The 27,049-nt window shown below is 53.7% G+C and overlaps 1 long non-coding RNA gene across 1 annotated transcript; it reads right to left on the bottom strand.

The window, feature by feature from the left end:
• Positions 1-407: 407 nt before the first annotated feature.
• Positions 408-26,765, bottom strand: LOC141425627 (uncharacterized). The gene is made up of 3 exons (XR_012450632.1): positions 26,600-26,765; positions 16,390-16,712; positions 408-3,799 (listed from the first exon to the last, which is right to left on the bottom strand). It is a non-coding gene; the product is annotated as an uncharacterized lncRNA (long non-coding RNA).
• Positions 26,766-27,049: the final 284 nt, after the last annotated feature.

Raw genomic sequence — 27,049 nt, 5'->3', positions numbered from 1 at the left:
CAGACACATACGTTGGCCCAGACCCACGCGGGGTCAGGACCACCAGCATCGCTGGCCTCCACCTCCATGTCCCATCACTGGAGGTGTTTAGTGGCAGGAACGCATGGAGCTGTCACCTGGGCCTGCTTCTGGGATCCTCCTGAAGGACCTGCCTGGAGCTGTTTTACATTAATTTCTTTTTTCACGTGGGGGTCCTCAGAGTTGAGGTTTATGGGAAGGAGGACACCAGGATGTGCGTGAGAAAATCCCCAAACACCTGAGAGCTTTAATGGAAAAATCACTTGCTTAAAACCTGACAGTCTTCCCAGCTTCCTGGGTGTCATGAATGACAAGCCCTGTCACCCTGTCTGCTCAGAGGCCAGCTTTATGTGAAGTCTGGAAGGGAACAATTTCTGCCCAGTGTCACGAGGCTTGCTTTTCTGTCGTGTGAAAAGCCAGTGAGAAGAAAAACAACCAAAACAGACAGAAAGAAAACATACATAACTGAGTAACTTTTTAATAAACGAATACAACATGAAACAAATAGTAAATGGGAGGATTACACTCTAAAACTGTGAGAAAAATTAGTCGGTCCATTAACCAGTAACATACTGTTTATTCTCCCTTCAGGTACTGTGCAGAACCCTAGATGACATTCTTCCACAGGAAGACCTGGCAGCATCGCAGATCTCTTTACACCAATGTCACCACAAACACGTGGGTAAATGCCTTGTGTCACAACACTGGATTACAACAGTCCCTGGGTGATAGGAAGTCCCCGGATCTGTCACATGTGGAAGTTCCTGTGGTCTGTCACAGACCTAAGCATCATTGGGTTTGTGACGACACCTCCAAGTGGGTCAGAGGGTAAGGGGATGACCTTTACAAGAAACTGGTTAACCCATTTTTAAAGTGTCTGTACCATGTGTGTTGGCATTTCTAAAATTTAACGTTTTTTAAGAGGCGGGGTCTCACCGTGTCCCCTAGGCTGACTTTAAACCTCTGAGCTCGGGCAATCCTGCCTCCTTCCTGAGTAGATGAGACTACAGGTGTATGTCATCATGCCTGGCAGTTTTTTGGTTTTAGGGCTTTTTTAATTTTTTGGCAGTATTGGGCTTAGAACTCGGGGCCTCCTGCTTGCTAGGCAAGAGCTCTACCACTTGAGCCACTCCCTCAGCTCCTTTCCTTTAGTTAGTTTTCAAATATGGTCTCGTGTTTTCACCTGGGCCAACCTGGACAGAAATCTTTCTATTTACTCCTGCTGGATGACAGCCGCACACCATCATGCCTGGCTTACTGATTGAGATGAGGTCTCACTAACGTTTTGCTTGGGCTGGCCTGGAACCTCATCCTCACAGTCTCTGCCTCCCAAGTAGCTGGGATTACAGGTGTGAGCCACCACACCTGACACCAGCGTTTTTCAACACAGCTATTCTGATGGGCAGGTAGTGATGGCCACCGTGGACTCAGTTTGCATTTCCTTGGTGGCCAGTGACAGTGACTGTCTTTTCATGTGTTCATTTGTCATCCTTTCTGTCCCCTTTGGTGAAGTATCAAGACAAGTCCTTTGCTCATTTTTTAATTGGGAAGCTTGTTTTCTTCATGTTGAATTTTAAGAGATGTTTATGTATACTGGATACGAATCCTTTGTCAGATATGTGGCTTGCAGATATTCTTTCACAGTCTGTAGCTTGTCCCTTCATTCTCTTGCTACTATCTTTCTTTGGCAGACCAGAATTGTTTTTTATTTTAACAAAGTTCGATTTTATGAATTTTCCCTTTTAGGGATCATGTTTTTGGTATCATTAATAAACGTCATTGTTTTTCTAGTTCCCTTGTTCTTCCATAAAATTTTGGAATTTTCTTTTTAAATCTACTAGGGGAAAAATCCTGCAGGGATTTCAGTTGGTATTGTGTAAATCTGGCGAGTTCACTTGTTGAGTCTCAAGCCATTAACTGGGATAGCTTTCCATTTATTTAGGTTTCCGTGGATTCCTGACAGCATTTTGCAGTTCTCAGCGTACAGCTCCTGTGCCTCACCCTGGCCTCCTCCACTGTCAGCCCCACAACGAGGGTTCAAGTCCATGTCTCACACCACTGGGTTCACGGAGTGCCCAGGGGGCCACCTGTGCTGTTGGCCCTCAGAAATGTCTCAGAATGTCCTCGCTTCTGCCTTCATCATCTCATTTAATCTGCTGCAATCCTTGCTGAGTAGAGCTCTCCTTACTTCAGAGAGGAGAAAGTTGAGGGAGAGGTGATAAGCAAAATTCTAAGATACGCATACCCCATAAATCCTCTCCCTGTGGGCATGGAACTCATGAATACAGTGAGATATCATTTCTGTGCTGAGATCACATCATATTGCAGAGGCAAGGGGATTTTTCACTCATAATTATGGTCCCTAATCGTTGACTCTGAGTTAATCACAAGAAAATTTTCCTGGGTGGGCCTGACCTAATCAGATGCAACTTCTTAAAAATGAGACTTTAGCCATTACAGGTGGAAGCCAGAGATTCAAAGCAGCAGACACGCTTTTCTATTGGCCTTGAAAGTGATGAGTGCCATTTGTGGAGACACATGGCAGGGAAGAGCAGTGGCCCTCAGCCCCATAAGTGAGTTATTTGCCTCAAGTGAGCTCATAGCCCACCAACAGCTTAACGCAAGCCGGGTGAGACCCTGAGCAGAAAACACATCTGTGCTGAGCCCAGACTGCTGACCTACCGAAACCATGAGCTAACAAAAGAGGTGTGGCTTTCAGCTGTACACCTTGTGGCAGTCAGTTCCCCAGAACCACATCCACGGAGTTAACCAACTGTGGCTCAAAAGAATTTGGGAAAAGAAACGCATTTGTACTGAGTGCACACAGATTTTTACTTCTGAGCATCATCATTTCCTAAACAATACGGTGCAGCGACTGTTTGGGTAACGTTTGCCTCCGCTGAGCGTTATAAACAATCTAGAGACGGTGGACAGTGATCAGGAGATGTGCGCAGGACAGATGCAAATGCACCACTTTAGAGACGGGACTGGAGAGTCCGTGGATTTTAAAGGGTCCTGGAACCAGTCCTCTGCAGATGCAAATTACATAACTGCAATCTGTTATGTAGCAAGAGAAAACTAAGGAGAGGCCTTTCCCAGGGTCCCGGAGTTGGGACTCACAGACTCCTGGGCTGCCAAGCTCTCTCCATCACTCCCACCTTTCCTGCTGCCTTCTTTGGTCGTGCAAGCGTCTTCCCAGTTCGTGCCTTTGCTTTTGTTTTATTTTTCTGTTTGGATCTCAGGCTTACCGAATCCTTGGACCACTGCCGTCTATGAACTGTTCCTGCCACCCTGCTTTTATTTACATTGTTGAGTTCGTGGGTTTCACTAATGCAAAAGCATCCATAAACCCACCACCCAGAACAATGCAAGCCCTTGCCAACGGCCTGCACCTAACCCCTGCCCCGGCCCGCCCTCGCCCGTCCATCAGCCCTTGCTTCATGTGATTTAATTGCATCCACATGGATTCCATAAAATTAACTTTTTAATTTTAATGGTTTGTAGCTTTATAAAAAGGGCACCAGGCAGCCTGTAATCTCTCGGGACTCTTTCATCTTAATTTTGGGTTGCCAGCTTTCACCCACATTGCGTGTTGGAGGAGGTCATTGGTTTCGAACACTGTCTCATGGAGCGCTGCCTCACCCTGCAGCTCATTCATCCTCTCTGGTGTGGATGGGCACTTGGGCGGCTTCCAGATTTTTCTATTGTGAACACCGCTGCTCTCAACGTTCTCATACAAGTCTCCTGCTTCAGTAGTTTACATCTCAGAGTCAAATTCTGCCTAAATAAACCAAAGGGAAAGGATTGTGTTTCTGTGTCAGAGGAGAAACAGAAGCCAAAAGAAACTTCTTGCCAGGGCCCGCCCTTGACTGTGCCCACTCCACAGATCCAATGCAAATGGCCTCAGCCCCAGGTACCCAAATCCAGGGCCACAGGCCCATCGCCCACACCTGGAGTGTCAAGAGCACACAGCAGCCTTGCCTTCACCCGAGCTTCCATGTCCAGAGCTGCCTCTGGGCCACAGGGGCAGCCCACTCAGGGTTGAGGCCAGGGCTGTGGTCCCAAAAATGTCCCTCTTGGAATGTGCCATCCTGGAAAGCCCCCCTGGCCAGGCCACAGCAGGGATGTAGTGGCAAGCAAGTGGGGAAACAGATTGGAAGTGGGAAGTGACAGGCCAGCCCTTGCCCTGCCAGGCCTCCCTGAGGATCCTGGTTGAGTCACAGATTCCTTTTGGGCTAAAACTCCTCCAGAGCCCTGGGGAGGTGCACGCCCAGTGAGATAAGAGGTCTGACATCCATCAGGCTGGAGGGAAAGTGTGAGAAATCGAGACAACAGCCAGGAAGAACGCTGCCTGGGGCTGAGCAGAAGGTCACACTTGCAGGGCTACAAATTGCACTGTCACCGTCAACTCAGAGGGATGACAGCCCCTCTCCAAGCTATGATCTTATCTCAGTGCCCCCCCCTTGCCCTCTCAGTAAGGTTCCTCACTGGAGCAGGGAGGGCATTAGAGCCCTGCACTAAATGGGCACAGTTCTTGCAAAAACTAAGTCAAGCCGGGTGCCAGTGGCTCACACCTGTAATCCTAGCTGCTTGTGAGGCTGAGAGCCAAAGAATCGAGGCTCCAGGCCAGCTCAAGCTAAAAAAAAGTTCCAAAGACCCCATCTCAACCAATAGCTGGGCACAGTGGCATGCGCCTGTCCCAGTGATGGCAAGAAGTGTAAAATAGGATGATAGTGGTCCAGGCGGGCCTGTGCAAAAAGCGAGCCTCTCTCTCCAAAATAACCAGAGCAAAAAAAGGAGTACCTGCCCAGCAAGCTCAAAAGCCCTGAGTTCAAACCCACTACCACCACCAAATAAACTAAGAAACTAATTCAAGATTCCAGTTCTTCTCCTTACTAGCTAGATGACTAGGAGGTAGCTCACTAGATTCTTCAACTCTGCTGCCCCATCCGTCAAATGAGGGTGACCAAATGCACCCCATTGTGGAGCTCCAGTCTTGGCTCTGCCTCTTACTGGCTGTGTGATCTTGGACAAGTTATTTAACCTACCTGTCCATCAGCCTGTCCGTCAGTTTCCTCAACTGTAAATAGGGTTGAAATGCGGCCCACCTCACAGGATTGCCATGAGGATGGTATGGAGTGACGTTTATAAAGAGCCCGGCAGTGTCTTGCACATAGTGCTCACAACAATCAGAGTGACAGTCAATGTCTTTCATTCATTTTGTTCCATCAGTTTTAATGTGGAGATGGTAATGGAGGTGTGTGCTGTGCTCCAGACACTGTGTCTAAAGTTGGGGCAAAGCACAGAGGAGGGAGGCAGCCCCGGGAAGAAGTCCAAGAACTCACCACTGGGCAGGAGGAAAATGCCTGATAACCAGGACGTGGGACCCACGCACCGTGGAAGGGCATAAGAGGCCTGCCTGCGTGCTGGGGAGCTTCTGGAAGGAGGTAGTGTCTGGGGGGTGGGGCTCTCAGGGGGAGGAGGGGCTTATACAGGGGCATGGTGGGCAGCGGGCACATTATCCAGATTTATCACTGTGACAGTGTGCAGGAAGGGCCTGAGGGCACAGCATGGCCTGTCACCGTTCAGAGAAGAAATGAGGCTGGGAGAGCCTGGTGTCAGGTAGTGGCAGAGATGCTCTTCCCCCCCCCCACCACCACAAATGAAGCTTCTAGCTCCCCACCTGGGCATCTACTGCTGTGTAACAGATCACCCCAGAATGGAGTGGCTTAAGCAACAGCCATCCCATGGCCTCTCGTGGGCCTGTGAGTAGGGAGCTGGGAAGGGCTCAGCTGTGTGGTTCTCTTGTGACTTTGGCCAGACAATGACTAAGAATGGGGCAGCACAGATGTCTGGGTTTCCCTGTCCGTGGTGGATCTCAGTATTTCCCCAGGAAGTCTCTCTACTCTGGGCTTCCTCACAGCATGGCAGCCTGAGGGCTCCAGAAAGAGTGCTGCTAGATAGGGACATATGACATCTTTTCTGACCTCAGCTGTAGAGTCATGTGCTACACTCTAAGGATCATAAGCAAGTCACAAGCAGGTAGGATGGGAGATTTTGTCATGGCCACACAAACACCTTGGAGCTTCTACCCCTCAGCCCTGGCTCTGCTGTCCCACCAGGCGGGGATGGGGCAGCAGAAGCTGGGCTGAGACTGTCAGTGGTGATGAGGACCCAGTACCTGTAGACACAGGCAGAAAGAGAAGCCCACGAAATCTTGAGAAAGAGAGAAACCGGACAGCAGAGAAGAGGTGGCCATGGGGAGGGACACCAGGTGAATCTGGTCCATTCCAGTCCACCATGGTGCTGCTGACCTAGAAAGTGGGTGTTCCTGACCCAGAACTATCTAAGCTCAAGCAGGTCCCAGGTCCCACAATGTGCAAACCTGGGTCTCCCCCTATTTCCCCCCACCAAAAGAAGGAAACACAGAAAATTCTTTTGGTCAGCTGATGGATTGAAGAAGACAAATTGAGGTCAAACTCAGGGAGGGTGGCTCCCACAGTGGCAAAGCAGCCAAACCAAGTCATCATCCCTCAGATGGTGGCTTACACATGGTGGGTTCCTGCATGCCTGGTCTCTGACAGGTAATCATGGGAAGAGAAGGGATACCGAGGCCTGGCTTTTGCCCAATGGATGAATGTCACAGGGAGACTCACTTCTCCCGAGCCTCCCAAAGTGGCCTGGCGGGTGGGAATCTGAGGACACATCTCAATGTTTCCCCAAGTGGTCCCTCTTCCACCTTACAGCAGCCCACACCCTTCTCTGGGGCAGGAGATCACCTGGTCACCAAACTGAGGATGAGCTGGTACCTGAATGGGAAGAGACAAGCAAGGTCCCAGTCCCTCTGTGTGCAATGAACACCATACTCCCCAAAAAGACTGGTCCCTTGGAACACAGGCAGTGTGTGAAGCCTGGTGCCTGCCACATGGGGAATGAAGGGCGGGACAGGCACAGATGTCTTTTATGCTCACTACCTCAGTTACCCTTCACAGTAACCTTAATGGAGGGTCTCATTAAGAGACCTTGGAGGTTAACCAAGGCTCCGGGTAAGACCATCCCCTGTCCTGCAGGCATGATGGACTCAGTGGAGGAGGCCAGGCCCTGCCCTCGGGAGTCACACACAGAGGCCCAGCCAGGGCCCTCATCACCCCAAGGCAGAGCCAAGAGAGGGAATGTGTCTGCTCCCACAAGCTGTAGGTGCAACATATGCCAGCCTCAGCACAACTAAGGTGTCAAGGCACAGATGCTCAACTCGGCAAAGTCCATGGCCATTAGGCAAACTTGGCCTTCCAGCAAGGAGGGAGCCTAGAGCTGTGCTTTAAAACATCCCTCTTGGGGAAGGGTGGAGAGCTTCCTCCCACAGGCTCTGCTCCCTCTCATTCACCTGGCCCCCAAGAATTGGGCTCCCAAAGCCTGTGCCTCTGTCTTAGCCTGGTTCCCCCTAAAGACAGAGTCCAGGAAGGTGCACTTACTTGTGGAGTGATCTGGGAAGGTAGAATTGAGAGAGGAGGGCTCAGGAAGAAGAGGACAGGGGAGGGGGTCGACTATACAAAAATGTGCTGTAGAATTGGCCACTCTGTGGGTGACTGGTGCTGGCCCCATAGGTCTTATCTAAGAGTCTTATGAAATGTCTTAAAGTTATACCCCACGAGGGAAAAAGGGCTTCTATAATCCCTGTTTGGCAAAGGCGCTCCATGGGCCTCACTGTTGGGGTGCACACACCTGAGCCTAAACAGTTCCACAGATGTCCACCGGTAGGATACCAGAACAGTCTCTGGCAGGAAATGGGTGCAGAGTGCCCAGTACAGGCCCCCACATCTGCACCCTCACCATGCCGTCAGCAGATTCAGTGGTGTCCTGAGCAAATCCTAATGACACAGCCAGGATTCAGAGTTCCGCTCTGCTTTGTCCAGCTCCAAGACAAGTCTGGTTTCCCTTAAGTGCTTCCCTAGCAGGAGACCGGAAGGAAGCAGAGCCCCTTCTGCCCAGAACTGCAGCCAGACAGGGGCCCCACTGAGACCTCTCTCCTCTTGTGTTTGTTTCCTGCCCAGCCAGGCACACTTCATTTCTCAAGCAGCAACTTTCTGGCCACTCAGGAGCTCCACTTTTTCCCTGGGCTGCACCCCGGGCACCCTCCCGCCTGCCCATCCACCCACCCCCAGACATTGGCACGGGTTTTCCAGGCCCCCTGTTGTCTGGCCCTTTCCAACCCTGCTTGGGGCTCAGCCCAGATCAGCAATTACAAGTACCCACTTTGCGTTCTCGCTCACACAAGGTGGCCATTGTCCACTGTAAAGGGAGGACTGGCATGCTCACACGGTAGCAGAGGAAGGCTGTTTACCCAGGGCTGGCTGCATCCCTTGCCACACGCTGCGGGACGCCACACCACATCACAGGCAGGCCAAGCCCACGCCTCACACAGGTCCCGGGTAGGTGCGGAAAACAGGCGCATAGGTTCAGGACAGGCATACAGGCAGGCAGTCCCAGTCCACCTCTTGACAAGCCAGGTACTGATGTCCCTTGGTGTCTGTGTAAGATTGGTTCCAGGACTCCCGTGGACACCAGAATCTGTGGACACTTAAGTCTCTTATACAGAAGCCTGTAGTGCTCACATATAACCTTACACGTGATCTCCTGTGTACTTACATGATTTCTAGGTTGCTTGTAATATCTAAGACAACGTAATTGCTATGTAAACAATTGTTATACTGAATCGTGTTGGGAATAATGACAAGGGAAAAGGTACAAAAAAATGCAACAGTTTTTTCAGGATATTTTTGACCTGTGTTTGACTGAATCTGCGGAGAGAGAGCCTGGGGATATGGAGGGCAGAAGGTTTGATCCTTTCTTAGCTGTGGGCCCCTCTGCCCAGGCCCTCAGATTCTCCCTCCATCCCCTGTCATCACCCCTCAGATCCTCACAACTACTGTCCAAGGTGGGCACCATGGCTCCTTTTGGACAGAGGAGGATGGGATTCCCGAGGATGGGATTTCCCTGAGGAAAAGGAGAGCAGACCTGAGGAAGATCTTCAGGGGGGAGGAGGCAGTGACTTACTCAAGATCACATGGAGAACCACCCCCCACACCGAGTTGACACTTGGGGATTTGGGGTGAGTCTGCAGAAGTAGGCAGGAGGGACACGGGCAGGCAGAAATGCATGAGAGCCTCTCAGGGGCACAGCTGCCCACACCCAGTAGCCCCGCCGTGACCAGCCAATGGGCTGTCAGGCGGAGAAGGGAGCCAGGGATGGATGGACCACCTGTGTGGTAGACCTGTGCTGTTTCCCATATTCTCAACAGCCCAGAAGCCCCCTGGAGGAGCCAAAGGTCTTTGTCCTTGTGGGCCAAAGGCACCTCAGCCAGCCTATAGGGGGCTGTGTGACCCTCATCCATCATAGACAAGGCACTATGGTTCCTGGGAAACCCTGCCAAGGACCTCTGATTGCCCAGGCTCTGGTCAAACACTGCAGTTACCCCAAGGACATGGGTCAAAAGTAAGGAAACCCTCCATGCTTACCCTCAGACCTGTTCCCAGAATCACAGGGTGGGCCTGGCATCAAGGGAGCCCAGGCTCCTCTGCCTGGACCTCCCATCCTTCAGGCAGCAACCCAGGAAAGCAGAGGCAGCAGCCTGGGGACGGCCACTGCCCTCTACAGTGGGGTTTAGCTTGGCATTGTCCTTTCCAGGAGAGATGACATATGGTCTTCTCTGACCCCCGAGGAGGCCAAGCACCACCAGAGCATTCCAGAGTAAACATGAGCATCCCTGCTTCTGCTACGGCTCCTGCTGGCCAGCCTGTCTGCCCTCGGTTGTCATGGCCTCTCCTGACATCTCTGGGCAGCGTCTGGAACAGGACATTTTACCAGCAGCCTCTCCAGTCAGCTGACCTTGGTGAGGAGCACTTGGAGGGAGAGGGAATTACAGGCAGCCCTAGACATCTTGGCTGGCTCTGCCCTGTCTGTCTGCCCAGACTCCAGAGGCCTAGGCTGAAGAGGAAAACCTTCTGATGGGAGCTGAAAAGGGGCTGGGTGCCTGGACATCATGAAATTCTAGAACAAGTGAGGTGCTCCCAGCTCAAGGCCTCTAGCATGGCAGGAGTCACAAGGCCTCTAAAAGCACAGGGCCTCAGCTTTCCATAGCTGCAAAACTGCCAACTCCCATGGCACCTTAAACCAATGACGTCTGACCTCTTCACAATCAGGCCATCGTCCTGGCCGTTTTGCAAGTCTCATTTGGGATTTGACCCCATCATGAACTCCATTCAGCTGAGAGGCCAAGGTGATCTTGCTCACAGCTCTGAGGCCTCTGTTCTCCTCCACCTGGTGCCTGGTCCTGCAGGGCCTCTCTGGGCAGCAGAGTAACCAGACTTTCTTAGGAGATGGTGACTGGCTTGGGGGAGGGGTGCAGAAAGTAGCCAGGACTCTTTTAGGGCTGCACCTGGAACCGTACAGCATCACTATCATTGAATTAGACAAAGAGACTCCATCTCTTGATGATAGGAGCAGCAAAGGCTCTCTGGACAGCTAATGCACCATAGAGGGGCCTGACTGATGTCATCAGTGTCAAAGAGATTAGGACAGAGCCACCTTGCCTGATGAAGGCCTTAGAGTCATAGACCTGGAGATGCATGAGGCCCACTCCTGCCCCTAGGGCTGTCTGCTATCAGCCCCAGACCATGACCTCCCTAGCCCTCTGCTTACAATGACCCCAGAGGCCCAGCCTGTGGTAGGAAGGACTGGGGTCAGAGCTGCTCGGGGAGGCGAGGAGGGCTCGAGCACTCTTTGTACCAACAGTTAAGGCTTCTGAGATTGAGCTAAGGGTGTGGTGTGGAGGTGCCCACTCCTTCAGCGGCCCATCATAGGAAGGGTCCAGCTGGGGCTGAGCCTGAGCAGAGGCCACCATGGGCACAGGGCAGGCTCTGCTCAGTTTTCTGTAGAAGGCAAAGGCCACCCTTCTGAGGGGCTGGTACCAGGGACCCTCTTCTAGACGATTCCCTCTTCTAGACATTTCCCTGAACAGGGGCTGAGTTCCCATTGCATGGAACTTGACTCAGCAGGTGCAGGCAGTGAAGTTGGTCCCCTGAGGAGTGGGCTCCTGTGCCCTGGTTTCATCTGACTTATTCTCCCACCAGGCCCTGCTCCCTCCCAGGCTCTAGAGCGCATCTTTTCCACCTCACCTGCTGCTGGCTGCAATGGCTGGTGCCTCTGAGATTGCATGGTGGCAATCTCAGGTGGCCTTTGTCCCTGCATCTTCCTGTGTCTTCTTTTCTTTTCTTTCTTTTTTTTTTTTTTTTTGTCTTTCCTTTTTTGGTGCTGGGATGGAACCTAGGGCCTTGTGCATGCTAGGCAAGCGCTGCACTACCGAGCTACATGTCTTCTTTTCTTATAAAGACATTAGTCACTGGATTTAGGGCCCATCTGAAATTCAGAGTGATCTGATCTCCAGATTCTTAACTATACCTGCAAAGACCTTCTTTCCAAACAAGGTCATGTGCTGAGATTCCAGGTGGCTATGAATGGCAGGGGTGGGGGACACTATTCAATTCACAACAGTCATATTTATGGGGGGACCACCATTTGAACCTCTTCAAACGTATTAGAAGACTAAGAGGTGTGGAGAAAGACAAAGCAGGGCAACACAGAGTAGGAGTGCCAGGAAGGGGTGGGGAGACCAGGTTGCAGCATTAAATAGGAGACTCAGTGATTCTTGTAAGGTTTTTGTTTGCTTGTTTTTTGAGGTACTGGGATTGAACTCAAGGCCTTAAGCTTGTTGTACAGGTGCTCTACCACTTGAGCCACACCCCAGTCTGGGAAAATGATATTTGAACAAAGACCTCAAGGGACTGAGGAGATGAGCCCCGTGGGTATGTGGGGGAAGAGCCTCCAGGCAGAGGGAACAGGCAGTGCAAAGGCCCTGAGGCAAGAGTATACATTGTACACCTGAGGGATAAGTAGGCTGGAGCAGGGTGAGTGACTGAAGGATGGTAGCAGGGTGGGATTGTGTGGAACCTTATAGGTCACAATTTGGCCTTGAACTTGACTCTGAGGGGTACAGGAGCTAAAGATTATCATGCATCAATCTGGCAGCTGGGCTGGATCTAGGCTGTAGGGGGCCGTAGCCCAAGCTAACTGAGCCACCCACTCCCCGCCCCGCCCGGCTGCCCATGGGCAGCAGGCCTTCCACGACTGTCACGGAAAGGCGCCTCCGCTCCCCTGCCGCTGGAACCCCCTGCCTGCCCACAGGGCTCAGGTTTCCCCTCGTCAGCTTACCCGGGCCTGGGAAAACCAGCTTTCCAGAAACATTTCGTCATTTTCCATTTGGAAAAGTTTGCAGCTGCCCCCCACCCCCCTGCTCTGCAACTGAGGCTGAGCGTGAAGTGCACAGACATTCTGCAGCTCAGGGGGCCCCTAAACCAGGCCGGGTGGACCTCGTCTGCCCGTGGCTACCTGTGTCCAAACCACCTCATCCCTCAGCTGGCCAGGCTTCCACGTCCTAGGGGATCTTCCCTGCCCCCAAGCCTGCTCCACGTGCCACCTCCCTCCTTCCCATCTTCCCTCCTTTCTTTCTTCCCTTCCTTACTTCTTTTGAGACAGTCTCACTGTGTAGCAGGCTGCCTGGAACTCACCACCCTTCTGCCTCATCCTTCTCAGGGCTGTATCGTCAGGCCCAGCTTTGGCCTTCTTGATATTAGCAGTATGTGGTAGAAATGAGCTCCCAAGGGTGTGAGTAGAAATTCACTTTATCCTAAACTTGAAAGGACAGAGATCTGTCAGAATTTAGACAGGGTCCATGTGAGCCATCGTCTCACCAGTCTGTACACTGCTTTGATGGTGAACGGAGGCTGAAGGGATGGATGACCTCTAAGAGCTCTCTGAGGACAAGCTGCATCCCTCTCAGACTGGGGAGCCCTAAGGACAGGCACAGCCCTGCTGTCTGGAATACTCCATGGTAGGAGGGAGTACACCCCTCCTCTACCTGAGCAGGGAAACCTAGCCCCTGCCCCTTCAGGGTTGGTCTGACTTGGCTTTGAACACCTCAATCCCCATGCAGGGGCAAAGGCCAAGAGGTCACCCTGATCATCCCTTGGCTTAGGTCAAGGTCCTTCCCACTCACCCCAAGGGAAGAGAACAGGTCAGGCATAGGGCAGGAAGGGACTTGGAGACCCCTGGCTTAACTGGCCACCTGCAAGCAAGTCTCTTCATTTTCACCTGTGGGTCCCAGAATTCTAATAAAGAGCTTCTGTCTATGCATGGGTGACCCCTGGGAGCGACCTTCCTGTGCCCCAGACACTGATAGTAACTGAAAAGCAGGCTACAGGGTAAGGGAGTAGGGAATCCGATAAGCTGACCTTGCCCTGGCTCCTGTTTTGCCCTGGCTTGTTTGGTCTATGGGTCCAGGGAGGTGAGGGGACCCTGTGAGGCAGGGGCTCCCGGGCCCAGGGGATAGCCCATACCTGGCAGGAAGGCCAGTGCTGGGGCCCCTGCGGAAGTCCCCCACTGCCAGGCCACAGTCACTCTTGGGTCTCTCAGAAGACCCTTTTCCTTGCCATGGTCCCACCCCAAGAGACTAGTGGCCCTCAGGTGCCAGTAACCCCCTTGTCTAGAAACCTTGACCCCCCATAAGGGAAGAGGGGAAGGAAGGAAAGATTGGGGTTGACCTCGAGCCCCACCCGCCCCCTCCTCAATCTGGGGGAGTTGACATGGGTAGTAGAAGACAGTGGGAAACTGCTGGCTTATGTAGGAAGTGAGCTTGTGTTTTAAAGATGAATTCTGGAGTGAGTGGCCATCAGGTCAGTAAACAGTTGACTAAAGTTTACTTCAAAACTCTTAAGTGTGAGAATGACAGAGCAAATATGACATAATGCTCATTGTCATATCTGGGTGACAGGTTCTTGAAAGTTCATTGTACTCGTTTGGATGTTGGCATTTTCTCGTATTAAAATCTTTAAAAGAGAAAAATATTGTTCTGCCCCAGGGTTTGAATACCAGCTCTTCCACATCCTTGTTGTGTGACTTAACCTCTCTCCACATTCCTGGTGCAACTATGTCTCTGTCAGCAGGGTGTTTTGAGGCTTAAACATAGGAATGAATGAGAAGTGCCAGCACAGAGTCACAGACATAAGTAAATGCTCAGTTAGAAATGGTTGTTGTTAGCCAGGCATGGTGGAGCATACCTGTAATCTCAGCTACTCGGGACAGGGAGGCAGGAGGCCTGCCTGGGCAAAGTTAGTGAGACACAGTCACAAACAAGCAAACAAGAAAGGCTAGGAATATAGCTCAAGTGGTAAAACATTTGTCTAGCATCCACCAGGCCTGGGCTCAATTCCCAGTACTGCAGCACAAATCAACCAACCAACCAACCAATGATTGTTGATTGTGAAAAGAAAGGAGGGGAAGATGGGTGTGGTCTCAGTCTGCACTCAGTTTCTCAGCCCTCAGTAGGCAGGGGCCCGGCTCCTGCTCTGTGTTGAGGCTAGGTTAGGTGCTGGGGAAGGAGACAGCAGCAGGGACTAGGACCCCTCCTAATGACCAAGGCACTGGCTCCTTCAAGGAGCACCCCATCCTCTGCATCCAGTCCAGGACCAGAGCAACTCCCTTTGGTCACATCCAGACTCCAGTTTTGAGGACAGTCAGAGCTGAAGGTCAATCCCCTGAACACCCCCACCCCCACGGAGGAGCAGGCGGGAGGAATGCACCCTATGTGTGCAAGGGACAAAAGCAGTAAGGGGAGAAGGCCAGCCTTCCCTATTTTGGGAGGCAGGAGGTAGCAGGTGGCTGGCTGATGCAGGACATGTGAACCCTCCCATCGGGGGCCATGTGGCCAGCAGCAGGGCAGCCTGGCACTGCCAGGCACAGCTCAGGGCCCTGTGTGAGCCCATCAGCCACAAGGGCAGGAAGATCTTATTTCTCTACCACAAGGCCGTTCTCTGAAGCACAGCCTAGAAGGGAAAAGGCCACCTGGCACTTGCCCGGAAGTCCACAGGGACATGAATGTTTGAGGAGCCCCCAGTCCCAGTGGGGACACACAGCCCTGTTGCTCCCGGGGAACCCTAATCCTGTGGGCAACATAGTCTCTGCCCCAAGGGAGTCCCCAGCCTGGCACGTTAAAGAGATCCACATCTGAGCCAGGCCCAGGCTGAGGAGGGAGCGTCCACAGAGCATTGGAGCACTCCATTAGGCTGGTGGCAGCCCGCAATGTGGCAGCTCCCTGCAGAAGCCAGGTTATTTTGGGGTGGGCAGGAGAAGCAGGAGACTTCCCAGACAAAAATAGCCTTCCCTGGGTGTCATTCCTGAGACGTGCTCACTCCCAGGCATGCTTGTCACATGGCTCCGCTCCTCCTGCCCCTCCCAGGCAGGATGGGCAGAGCCAGGATGTCAGGTCCTCCCAGGGAGAGGGAGGCGCTGGGGGCAGCACAGATGAGTCTTATTTCCTAATCAGGACCGTGGAGGAGCACAGTGCCAGTCTCCAGGGCCACCACAAGCTGCCCACCACTTGCCAAACTCCTCCTTCCTCAAGGGGCTGTCAGCCCCTCCCTCTTGCTCTACAAAGCCCTCTGGCTCCACCTGCCTCCCCAGTGGTGTGGCCAGTCAAGTCGTTTTTGGTGAACTGGGGCTCCTGCTCAGACTGGGCTGAGGACAGGGCTGTGTCTCCCTCGGTCTGGGGGCTTCCTGAGGATAGGGTCCTGTCTCCTCCATCAGTCTGGGACTCTCTCAAGGAAGGGCCAGGCCTCTCACAGCCCTGTTTCTTGGCACAGTGGGAGAAAGTGAACCAAGATTCAGGATCCCAGGGTTCTAGTGCAGACTATGGTATCCTGACCTCTATAGATACAACTTTCTAGACTAGAGATGCTTTGTCTAGGGATCCAGGTTCGAGCCCCAGCCCAAACACTTCTAGTCTTCATCACCTCCAGTCATTTATTTAGCACCACAGGTTCGCCCCTGGGTCATGAGGAAGCAGCGGTTTCCATGCAAAGGCTTAAATGAAACGATGTGTGCAAGAGACTTAGTGTGGTACACAGTGGAGGATAATAAAAAGAAAGGCCAAGAGAGCCCGTTCCCCAGCCACTTGTGGGCTGGGCAGAGTCTCAGACCCCATGACCCTGGAGCCTGGGGCCAAGACTAGCTCTGGAAGGCCGCAGAGTGACCCAGGTCACTGGCCCAGCCAGGAAGCTTCTCAGATTCTGGCCTGCAGCTCTAGGAAGAGGGCATGGTGAACACTCAATGGCGCTGTCTGACCCTCTTCCCCTTTGATGTCCTTCAGCTCTCACCCCTCACCTTGGGCCAGCTCCAGCTGTCTCTGGTCCCTGTCTCCCATGATCCCCCCGCCTTTCCCTGCCTCCCCCTCCACCACATGGAAGAGCCTAGATTCCTTACCCATGTGACATCTGGCATGGTGTGACCCTTCTGCACTGGGCAGGGGATCCAGGTCAGGTCCAGGCAGCATAAATATGTCTGGGAGTTTACACTGTGGGGGCTAGGCGTCCACGTCAGTCAGCCAGCGGCTGTCCCTGTTTATTCCCTGGGAGTTCATGGCCAGGGCACTGTCACAGGAGGAGGGCTGAGGAAGTCCTTGTGCGGCTGCATCTGAATGGATGTCAGTGTCCAAAGGACCCAGGAGGCCTCACGGGCCACGCCCTCCCATCACGTCCAACTGTCCCACGTCCACTCCACGGATGGTGCCATTTGCACGTGGGAATCTGAGGAAGGAGAAGAAGCACCCTCCATTCAGCACTCAGCCCAGGCTTCAGGGTGCCCTGATGTTAGGCCAGGTCCCAGTAACCACTACTAATGTTGTCCCTGGAACTTGCCAGGGGGACTTGACTTTTTTGAGCACCTCCTACCGCTCAGTTCTTCCCACCAACTCTGAGTAGCACTGGGACTGTTGTGTGTATGGGAAGGTATGCTGGCCCTGGGCCTGAGCTCCACCTGGAGCTGTCAGTGGTACTGGAGTTCAAGATCAGCCAACAAGGCCCAACAACAATGATGGCTTCACAGTGTCCTGGACATTGTCCACTTGGCAGGTAGAGAAACTGAGGCTGAGTCACTCCAAAGAGGCGGTGAAGTGACTTGCCCACAGGTGCTCAGATGGTGACATCAGGATTCAAACTGAACTCTGTCTGTCTCTGACTTCACCCACAGCCGCCTGCCTCTTCCCCGGAAAGTGTGGGCACATTCTGGAAGCAGGCAGGGGATTCATTCTTTCCCCATGGATGTTCATGTCGAGAAGTCAGTGTTTCTGTTCTCACTGGCAGGAGGACCAGTAACAATGACAATAACCGCAGCTGATGCACACTTGTGGCGTGCCTGATCCAGGCCAAGTGCTATCTGTACATTATCTCAGGGACTCACTACACCTCTCTGAGAAATTCAACGTATGGTTGGGAGGACTAAGGTACAAAGATGTAAGGTGACTTTTCCAAGGTCACAATGCTAATATCAGAGCCAGGACTGGGACCCAGAGCCACTGTGCTGTGTGCAGGAGAAAGGGAGAGAGGCTCAAAATGTGTGCAAGACATCTGGCATGGTGCAGACTAGCTTAAACAGTGTGGGCACGAGAGTGTGAGCGCGCACACACACACACACACACACACACACACACACAGAGCAGCCCGTGGGGGGACGCACACAGCTGAGTCCCAGAGTTCAAGAGGTACTGAACTAGGGCTGAGCAAATGAAGGCCAGGCTCCTGGTGGAGATGGGTCATGTGTCAGGGTTTAAAGGAAGTGAGAATGTAGACCACTCCCAGGGGTGCAGGCCCCAGGGACAGGGCTAATCTCCAAAGGGTAATTCACATGACCTTGACCTAGTAGGTATGGAACGGTGTTCTTGAAATGACTGAATGGTGACAGCATGATGGTTGGATGTATGACCAGGGCAGGGAGCTATGTGATGGTGCTGATGGCAGTGAAGGTGATGTCAGTGGTGGAGGAGATGGCAGGGAAGGGGAGGTGAGAGTGGAGGTGTTAGTGACAGCAGCAGTGGTGATGAAGATGAAAAAGGAGCTAGTGACAGAGACCAGAACATAAACTCTGTTCGCTTGACTGTTCAGTACAACCCTTCACAGCTTACCCCTCCATCACACATTCCTGGTACTCGCAGCTACCTTCAGGTGGGAACATGTCTGCTCATTCGCTAAATGGCAAGGAGGAGCCTCAGAGAAGTCAAATCCAGCTCATCCAAGGTCACAAGGCCAGTAAGCAGCAGAAACCTGACAGGCTCAGGCTCTCTGCCCTCAGGGTTCTCAGTTTCCTCCCCATGGGGAGTGAGGTGCCAGGGCAGCGTCAGGATCCTATGAGTGGGCAGGGCCATCTGCACCCCCCTCACTTGGGGGGTGGGGGGACACAGAGTTAGATGATAGAGGAAGCGGTTCTAATCCCGGCTCCACAGCCCCATTCTGGGCAGCAGCCAAGGAAGACGTCAACTGCCAGGTGACAGCAGGCCTGCTGGGCAGAGCAGTGGAGCCTGGCCGGGACCACACACACCAAAGGGATGAAGTCAGGAGTGGAAATAATCCTGGAGTCGCAGAATGGCTTCTTTGGGCTGACATTCCTGGAAAGTTCTGCTCTGATTGGCTCAAGGCTGGGCTTCTGCACAGGCCTTTCCAGTCCGAAGCAAATTTATTAATACCTTGCCCTCACCCTGGGGAGAAGGCGCAGTGGCTCCTGTGCTCCTCCCCAGGGTGGTGAATTCATTGGTGGGTGCCTGGAGAACACAGGGTCTGAGCCCTTGATCTAGGCAGGGGGTGCAAATGTCCTGCACCCCAAACTACATTCCCCTCTGAAGCCCCAGAGTTCCCTCTGCCTCAGCGTAGACTTGGGGCTTAGGACAGATGGAAAACAGGTGGGTGGTGCTGGGTACATGCACAGCTGGAGAGCATGGGTGCTACATGCGTGACCAGGTATGCAGACGTGAGCTCCTGAGTGAGAAGATAAGGGTGACAAAGGCATACCCAGGTTGGCTGGAAGTGTCTCAGCTGCAAGTGAGTGTGTTCTTCGTGCCCTTGTGAGCCCCTGGCTGATTAATTCCTGGGTGACTGTGTGGGTGGCTGAGTGTGAGGGTGCTGAAGCCCTTGCACTCCTCCTCTGCAGCCCATTAGCACCCAGAGCCCAAGCATCTGCCTCCGCCCCCACCCACTGGCCCTGACCTCATTAGGTCCCTGCCCCCCTTCCTAGGATGGGGGTTCTGGAGGACGGACACTCTTTAGCCTGCAGAGAAGGAGGGAAGGTCTTGGAGGCCAGGGACACAGAACTGAACATAGTCACAGGGCAGGCCAGAAGGATGTCTCCTATTACAGCTGCTACCTCGCCCTATCATATGACCCAGCTCCTGCTGGGGATACCTGTGCAGAGCAAGGAGCACCTGGTCCCAGGCTTTGCCGGCAGCCGCCATGCTCTCTGCCCCTGCACACACCCTTCAGTGGAGCCCTCTCTCAGTTGATTGTCCTGGGAAGGGGTAGGGCCCAGGCAGCACACGCTCATTGTGATTCTGGGATGATCCCTGACAATCAGTGGCCCCTCCAGGAATGGTGGGAGAGGGTGGGAGCAGCTTCCTACAGTTGACATTCCCCCTGTCTCCAGAACCACCAGCCCCAATGGTGTCTGAGGACAGCCCTGGGCTCAGCCAGGGGTAACAGTCTAGATGGGAAGGAGCAGGGGTGACCAGGTCAGCAATCTCTCCCCTCCACTGCAGGAGAACAGTGGGGATGTTATGGAGGGTGGTTCAAGTTCAGATCCTACTCTAAGCCCCTGCTATGGAGAAATAAATCCCTCACCTATGGAAGGGGAGACAACCCCATCCTCAGGAAGCCCCAGTCTGAGGGAGACACAGCCCTGTCCTCAGGACACAGCCTCCCTCAGGGATCCCCACAAGGAAGGAACCATCAAGCCCCTTCCCCATGGAGAAGGCTTCCTGCGTGACCTTGGGGTTTTGACAACACCTCAGAGCCTCAGTCTTCCTGTTGTGATATGGCAACACACCTCAAAGATGCTTGATGTATTCCTGTTGGATCACAAAAACTGAATAAAGGTAGCTACCCTTTCCAATTTTGGTTTTCGTTTTGTTTCAAGATGAGACAAAACCATTGCATCTGGTCTTCAGATGGGAAAGCAAGTTGCAGTGGGTCCTGCTTGCCTCCCATGCCCCCTGGGAAACCCCCCTCTGGAGAGCTGGCTGCCTTGGCACTGCTGGTCTTCCCAGGCTGGACATTTAAAGTCCACAAATATCATGGAACATCATCCACAGGAGAGGCCCCAAGTCTAAGACACCTGTGCAAAATGGAGACAAGGTAGGCACTGCAGCCACCCCTGCCAGGCTGGTTCACTCCAGGGGAGGAAGCAAGGTCCCTCCTCACCAGATGCCTGCCACTCCTGTCTGCTGATATGGGGGACCTCAACAGCCTCAAGCCTGGCCTTGTGGGGCCTGGGTACATACTCACTCAAACCTGCTCCTGTGAGTGAGGATGGGATGGTGCCAAGAGGTGTGAGCATAGTTCTGTGTGTGCGAATGTATGTGAGTATGTGCCTGTGTGCACGCATATGTGTGTGCGTGTGCATGAGTGGATCTGTGTGCATGCATATGTGCGTGTGTGTGCATGAGTGGATCTGTGTGCATGCATATGTGTGTGCGTGTGCATGAGTGGATCTGTGTGCATGCATATGTGCGTGTGTGTGCGTGAGTGGATCTGTGTGCATGCATATGTGCGTGTGTGTGCGTGAGTGGATCTGTGTGCATGCATATGTGTGTGCGTGTGCATGAGTGGATCTGTGTGCATGCATATGTGCGTGTGTGTGCATGAGTGGATCTGTGTGCATGCATATGTGCGTGTGAGTGGATCTGTGTGCATGCATATGTGCACGAGTGTGCATGAGTGGATCTGTGTGCATGCATATGTGCACGAGTGTGCATGAGTGGATCTGTGTGCATGCATATGTGCGTGTGTGTGCGTGAGTGGATCTGTGTGCATGCATATGTGCGTGTGTGTGCGTGAGTGGATCTGTGTGCATGCATATGTGTGTGCGTGTGCATGAGTGGATCTGTGTGCATGCATATGTGCGTGTGTGTGCATGAGTGGATCTGTGTGCATGCATATGTGCGTGTGAGTGGATCTGTGTGCATGCATATGTGCACGAGTGTGCATGAGTGGATCTGTGTGCATGCATATGTGCACGAGTGTGCATGAGTGGATCTGTGTGCATGCATATGTGCGTGTGTGTGCGTGAGTGGATCTGTGTGCATGCATATGTGCACGAGTGTGTGTGAGTGTGCCTGTGTGCATGCATACGTGTGTGCGTGTGCGTGAGTGGATCTGTGTGCATGCATATGTGCGTGTGTGTGTGTGAGTGGATCTGTGTGCATGCATATGTGCACTAGTGTGTGTGAGTGTGCCTGTGTGCATGCATATGTGTGTGCGTGTGCATGAGTGGATCTGTGTGCATGCATATGTGCACAAGTGTGCGTGAGTGGATCTGTGTGCATGCATATGTGTGTGCGTGTATGTGAGTGGATCTGTGTGCACACATATGTGCGTGTGTGTGCGTGAGTGGATCTGTGTGCATGCATATGTGCATGTGTGCGTGAGTGGATCTGTGTGCATGCATATGTGTGTGAGTGGATCTGTGTACATGCATATGTGTATGAGTGTGCGTGCCTGTGTGTGAGTGTGTCTCTGTGTGCACTGCCTATGTGTGTGTATGTGTGTGCATGCGTATGAGTGAGGGTGTATGCCACTGTGTGAATGTGTGTATGTTCCTGTGTGCATGCATGTGTGTGAGTGTGTGTCTGTGTGTGCATGAGTGTATGTGTGTGTGCCTGTGTACATGCTTGTGTGTGAGTATGTGTATGTGTCTGTGAGTGTGTATGGATGAGTGTGTCTGTGTGTGCAAGTGTGTGTGAGTGTATGTGTCTGTGTGTATGTATATGTGTGCGCCTGTGTGAATGTGTGTGTGCCTGTGTGTCTACATGTGAGTGTGTGAGCATCTGTGTGCCTGTATGTGAGTGTGTGCCTGTGTGTATGTGAGTGTTTTTCCTAGCGTTGCCATACATATTACCACATCCTCGCGGCTTAAAACAACAGCAATGCATTCTTTTCTGGTTAAGGAGGCCAGAAGGCTGAGATCTACGTGTTGGCAGGACTGAATTTTATGGCGGGCGCTGAGGCAGTCTATCCCATGCTTCTTGGCTCCTGGTGGCTACTGGCAGTCCTTGGCATTCTTTGGCTTGTGGCTACATCACTCCAGTCTCTGCCTCTCCTTCACATGACTGTCTTCTCTGAGTTACTCCATGTCTCTGACCCTCCAAATCTCTCTCTCCTTACAAGGACATTAGTCACTGGATTTAGGGCCCCTTCTAATTCAGTAAGATCTAATTTTAACTTGAATCTATTACAAGTTAAAGTTAAAGAAAGAATCTATCAGGTGGGCATGGTGGTACATGCTTGTAATCCCCACACTTGGGAGACTGGGGCAGGAGGAGCCAACCTGGCTACATAGCAAGACACTTTTTCAAAAAAACAGAAGAAAAAAAGGAAGGAAGAAGGGAAGGGAGGAAAGGGGAGGGGAGAGAGAGAGAGAGACAGAGAGGGAAGAGGGAGAGAGAGGGGGAGAGGAAGGAAGGAAGGAGGGAAGGAAGGAAGGAAGGAAGGAAGGAAGGAAGGAAGGAAGGAAGGAAGGAAAACGAGCTTATCTATAAAGAGCCTATTTCCAAATAAGGCCACAGCCTGGGTTCTTTGATGAAGACTCCAGCATGGCCACAACAGTGGTCACACTGCATGTTTGTGAGTGTGCGTATCTGTGTGGGTGTGTGCCATGTGCACAAGCCTAAGGGTGGATGAGAGCGTGCCCTATGCTTGTGAGAGCGTCTGTGTGGAGTCTCTGGTTGTTCTTATATGGCGGTGGACTTGTGTACTCCTGGGTCCACAGTGTGGAGGCCTGCTGGACAGGTTGTGAAGGGTAGCAATACAAGATTACAGTAGCAGGTTGAAGAGGGGCTGGAATCAGCCAGGGGGCCAACAGGGGCCCTCCCTCATGAATCTGGAGGCTAGCTGGTGGATGCCAGCTCTGAGAGACAAAGACAAGAGTGTTTGTTGAGCTGGGTGCAGGCAGGTAAGCCCAGGTGAAGGCTTCCCACAGCAAACCTGTTCCCAGGTTCTTTCTAGGAACGTTCCTAGAAGGCCCCTCCACCCATGCTCCCACCCTCTGCACCTCATTTGATGGTCAGGGAGGCAGTGGCTGACTCATCCGTCCCAGGGCTAGAAGCCATCTCCCCTACCTGTTGCGCCAGCCATGCAGGGGGCAGGGGTAGACCAGTAGCCAGACTCCGCCCTGCCCCCAAGCCAATCGGAGTAGCTTCCAACCACACCCCCAAGCTCTGTCACACCTCTCACCTGTGTCCTGCATCTTGGCCGGGACTGGACCCATGAATCAAAGAAAGACTGGGGGTGAACACATGACAGGGAAGGCCCAAGATGAGGTGTGGCACCTCTCCCAGGGCAGCAATCTTGGACAAACCCACCACAAAGCAACAAGATATTGGGGGGGTCCCAGTAGTAATGTCAACTTGGGTTCTGGTCTGGGACGGGTTGTCTCATTGAAACTTCAAGGCCAAGTGTAAATGGCATTCTTGTGATCCCATTGCACAGATGCTGTCATGGAGGCCTGGGAGGGTAAAGTGGCTGCCTAAGCACACATCTGTTTACATTTGCTGGATATGGGCTGCAGAGTGGCTCAAGTGGTAGGGTGCCTGCCTAGCAAGTACGAGGCCTTGAGTTCTCAAACTCCAAGACCGCCAAAGCAAAACAAGCAAAAAAGTTTGCTGGATTCTTCCTTTTAATTATGTCCTCCACTCCTAACCCAAACTCAGAGTTCAACTGCTTTCACTTCAGCCCACCTACTCACCCCACACCTTCCCCCTAAAGTACAGCCTTCCTCCCACCCTTCCCAGGAGGAGCCCCTGCTGGCCCATGAGGTGGGAGGCATGTGTTCGGGTGCCTCTCTTCCCCTCCCACCCTCCTGGCTTTAGCGTTGGGGTAGCAGTGAGCATATTGCCTTTAAATTTGCCAATGGGTTTGAGCACTGGTGGCTGACCTGAGAGCGCACCCCCAGAAGGGTGTACTCACCCACCAGGCCCACTTGTGGGTGGAGCTGCAAGGGCCATACCGTGCATAGCTGGTACCTGTGTGTGGCTAGGCATAGGTGTGTGAGCCCCAAGGGTCCTCATGAAGAGCCTGCCCGCTGCACATCAGATGTTAGTAGAGTGACTGTCATCTCTCCCCATTCCCAGACAACTGCCACCATTCTCAGTTCCCAGACTCTTTGGCCTCAGGTGAGGGCCTGGTGAAAACTGCCTACCACTGGGCCAGAGACAGCCCTGCCCAGGCTGGACGCCGGTGCCCTTGAGACAGCTTTGCCCCACCCAGGCAATGGGATGGGGTGACGGGGAGGAGGCAGCTGCACCAGCTACCGGCTGCCTAGATGAGAACTCATTACCCGGGCACTCAGTAGGATGTGGGAGGGGGTGTCGAGCCAGGACTTGGCACTGACTACAAAGGGTAGGGGGCACCCCCAGTACTCCTGCCGCCGGCGGTTGGAGGAGGGGCCGTGACGTTTGGTGGCCTCATGTGGCTGGGAGGAAGTAGCTAATTGCCGACCTGATGACTGGGCAGCCTGAGGAGTGGGGTGATGATGCCACGGGCGGGTGGCAGCAGGCACTCAGCCCAAGGAGGGGCCCTTCAGCAATGGGGTGGGTGCACCCTGCGGAGGGCGAGCTGGGGTGGCCACAGCCAATGGAGAAGGGGGCGGGAGTTGTTGAGGCTGTGACCGTGGGAAAGGGCTTTTCCGGGGCTTCCCTCAGCTTCAAGAGAAAGAGTTCAGAGGCCCTGAGGCCCAAGGGGCCTCAGGAGGGGGCTTCAGGGCCAGAGGGGTAGCAGAGGTTCCTGTCCTTGTTCCCCCAACTGCCCAGCTCCCCCCTCCCCCACACTCACTCTCTCATGGGCTCCCAGTGGCCAAGGTCGGTGAGGAAGGAAGGAATAGATGGGGTTTCTTTTCACCAGAAGACTCCCAGACACAAGCCACACCCCTGCCAAAGGCCAGAGCATCCAGAACAAGTTGTGAAACTTGAGGATGGGAAGAGAGCATGCCTGAGGCAGAAAGAACAGCAGCAGAAGCAGGTGAGGCCAGACATGGGGCCTGAAGAGGCTGAAGGAGGGCTGGGGAGAGAGGAGGTGGGCAGGGCCCCCCAGCACCAAGGGGCACACGGTCCCTTCCTGACAACCTGTGGGCATCCAGCACCGAGACCATCTCCTACACACTGGGCATCGCCTTCCAGTCCAAGCCGACATGGCCTTCAGCCACCAGAGCAGGGGCCAGAGCCAGTCCAGGGAGTTCACATCCCACCCCCAAAATTCCAAGGTACATTAGTGTGGCAGAACCGCAGCACTGAGTCACAGAGACAGACAGGATTCATGCATCCATCTGTCAGGCCTCTGGACCCCTGGCGCCCCCTGTGGGCAGGAAGCTACACTAGTGGGGCAGAGGCCTTCACTGGCCTGGGGCAGGAGATAGAGGTGACCAGGAGGAAGCCACAGAGCCTGCCTCAGGGGACTCCAGTGTAGTAGAGACATAGGCACTGACCTAGGGGCTTCAGTCGACTGGGTGGAAATCAGCCCCTGTCCTCAGGAAGCTCCCAGTGTGAGCTCCCTCCATTTGCTCCCTCCATTCGGAAGGGCAAAACTCAGCATCCCAGTGTGAACAGAGACACAAACCCTGCCTTCTGGGAACTCTAAAATTGAGATAACATCTCGGATTTTCAGGGACATTCAATTTGCTTCCTGACACAGATTAGGCATTACAGGAAAAAAAAATTACAAAAATCCAATTAAGTTGAATAGCAGATAAATAGCAAATATTTTAGTATAAGTATATCCCATACAATATTTGGGATATACTTACACTAAACCATTTAACTGGACCTCCTGTGTTTTTATTTTCCAACTCTGGCAACCCTAGGTGCCTCCAGTTTGAGAGGAAGGAGGACCCCCCCCCCCCCCCCCGCAATCCCATGCAGGTAAACACCTTCGCATGCCTGCGAGGGCAGGGGTGGGGCGGGAGGAGAGTCCTGGGGCTCGGCTGGCAGCAGTTTAAAATTCCTTCCAGGCCAGATCCCTAATCCTCCCGTGCACAATGGCTGCCTTCTCCCCCGCCGGCCGCGCCCACGCCCTCCCCCGCGGGGCCGTGGCAGTGCCACCACCGGCCTTTTTAAGCCCCTTTGAAGCCGCCAGAGCTCGCGCCGCGGGAGGCCCCGCCGCTATGCCAGCTATGTCCCCACCGCCGCCGGCCACCACCGCTCCCCCATTAATACCGGCTAATCTGGCTAATAAATAAACTCCCCTCCCAGCCGCAGCCTCCCCGCCCCCTGCTCCCCCAAAACTGATTTCAGGACTCGGCGGGAACCCGCGGCGCACTGCACCCCCACTCCCTTCGGCTGTGTGACTTCTGTCTCCTATCGCTGCCCCCTCTGATCCTCAGGGACGCTTGGGATTGAAAGGTCTCTGTCCACCCATTGCATCTGCACCACTCTTTCTCTGTGTACCTGCGACAAAGGTCAGATCCCTTGGCTGGGCTCCCACCCGCGACGCGTCCCGCAGGAGCAGGGCGGGGCAGCGCCCCCTGGAGGCGGGAGAGGGCAGGCCCGCCACCTGCTCCCCTGCCACCCGGCTGCGGCGCTCGGCTAGGAGCCCGCCGGCAGGTGACTCCTCGCTACGGGAAGGCGCCGGCGTCTCCCGCGAAGGGAGTCCCTTCTCCGCGGCCTCTGCCGCCCCCTGCGTCCCCACCCGGGCTGCCGAGAGTGTGACTCACGGCCGGGCCGGCATCGCTTCACCTGCTGCAACACACCCGGGGCGCGCGGAGAAATGACAGGATGGCAGGGGCACGGCTAATGCGCTCTAATTACCGCCGCCTCGCGGCACCGCACCGGGCCAGCGCGCCCGAATTAGGCCGCCCCTCCCTGGCCCCAGAGCCCTGGTTCCTGCCCCCTCACCTG

The sequence above is a fragment of the Castor canadensis genome, chromosome 8, assembly GCF_047511655.1.
Source record: "Castor canadensis chromosome 8, mCasCan1.hap1v2, whole genome shotgun sequence".
In the NCBI taxonomy this organism is placed as follows: Eukaryota; Metazoa; Chordata; class Mammalia; order Rodentia; family Castoridae; genus Castor; species Castor canadensis.
The sequence above is the reverse complement of the archived record's forward strand: the minus strand, read 5'-3'. Positions and strand labels throughout refer to the sequence as shown.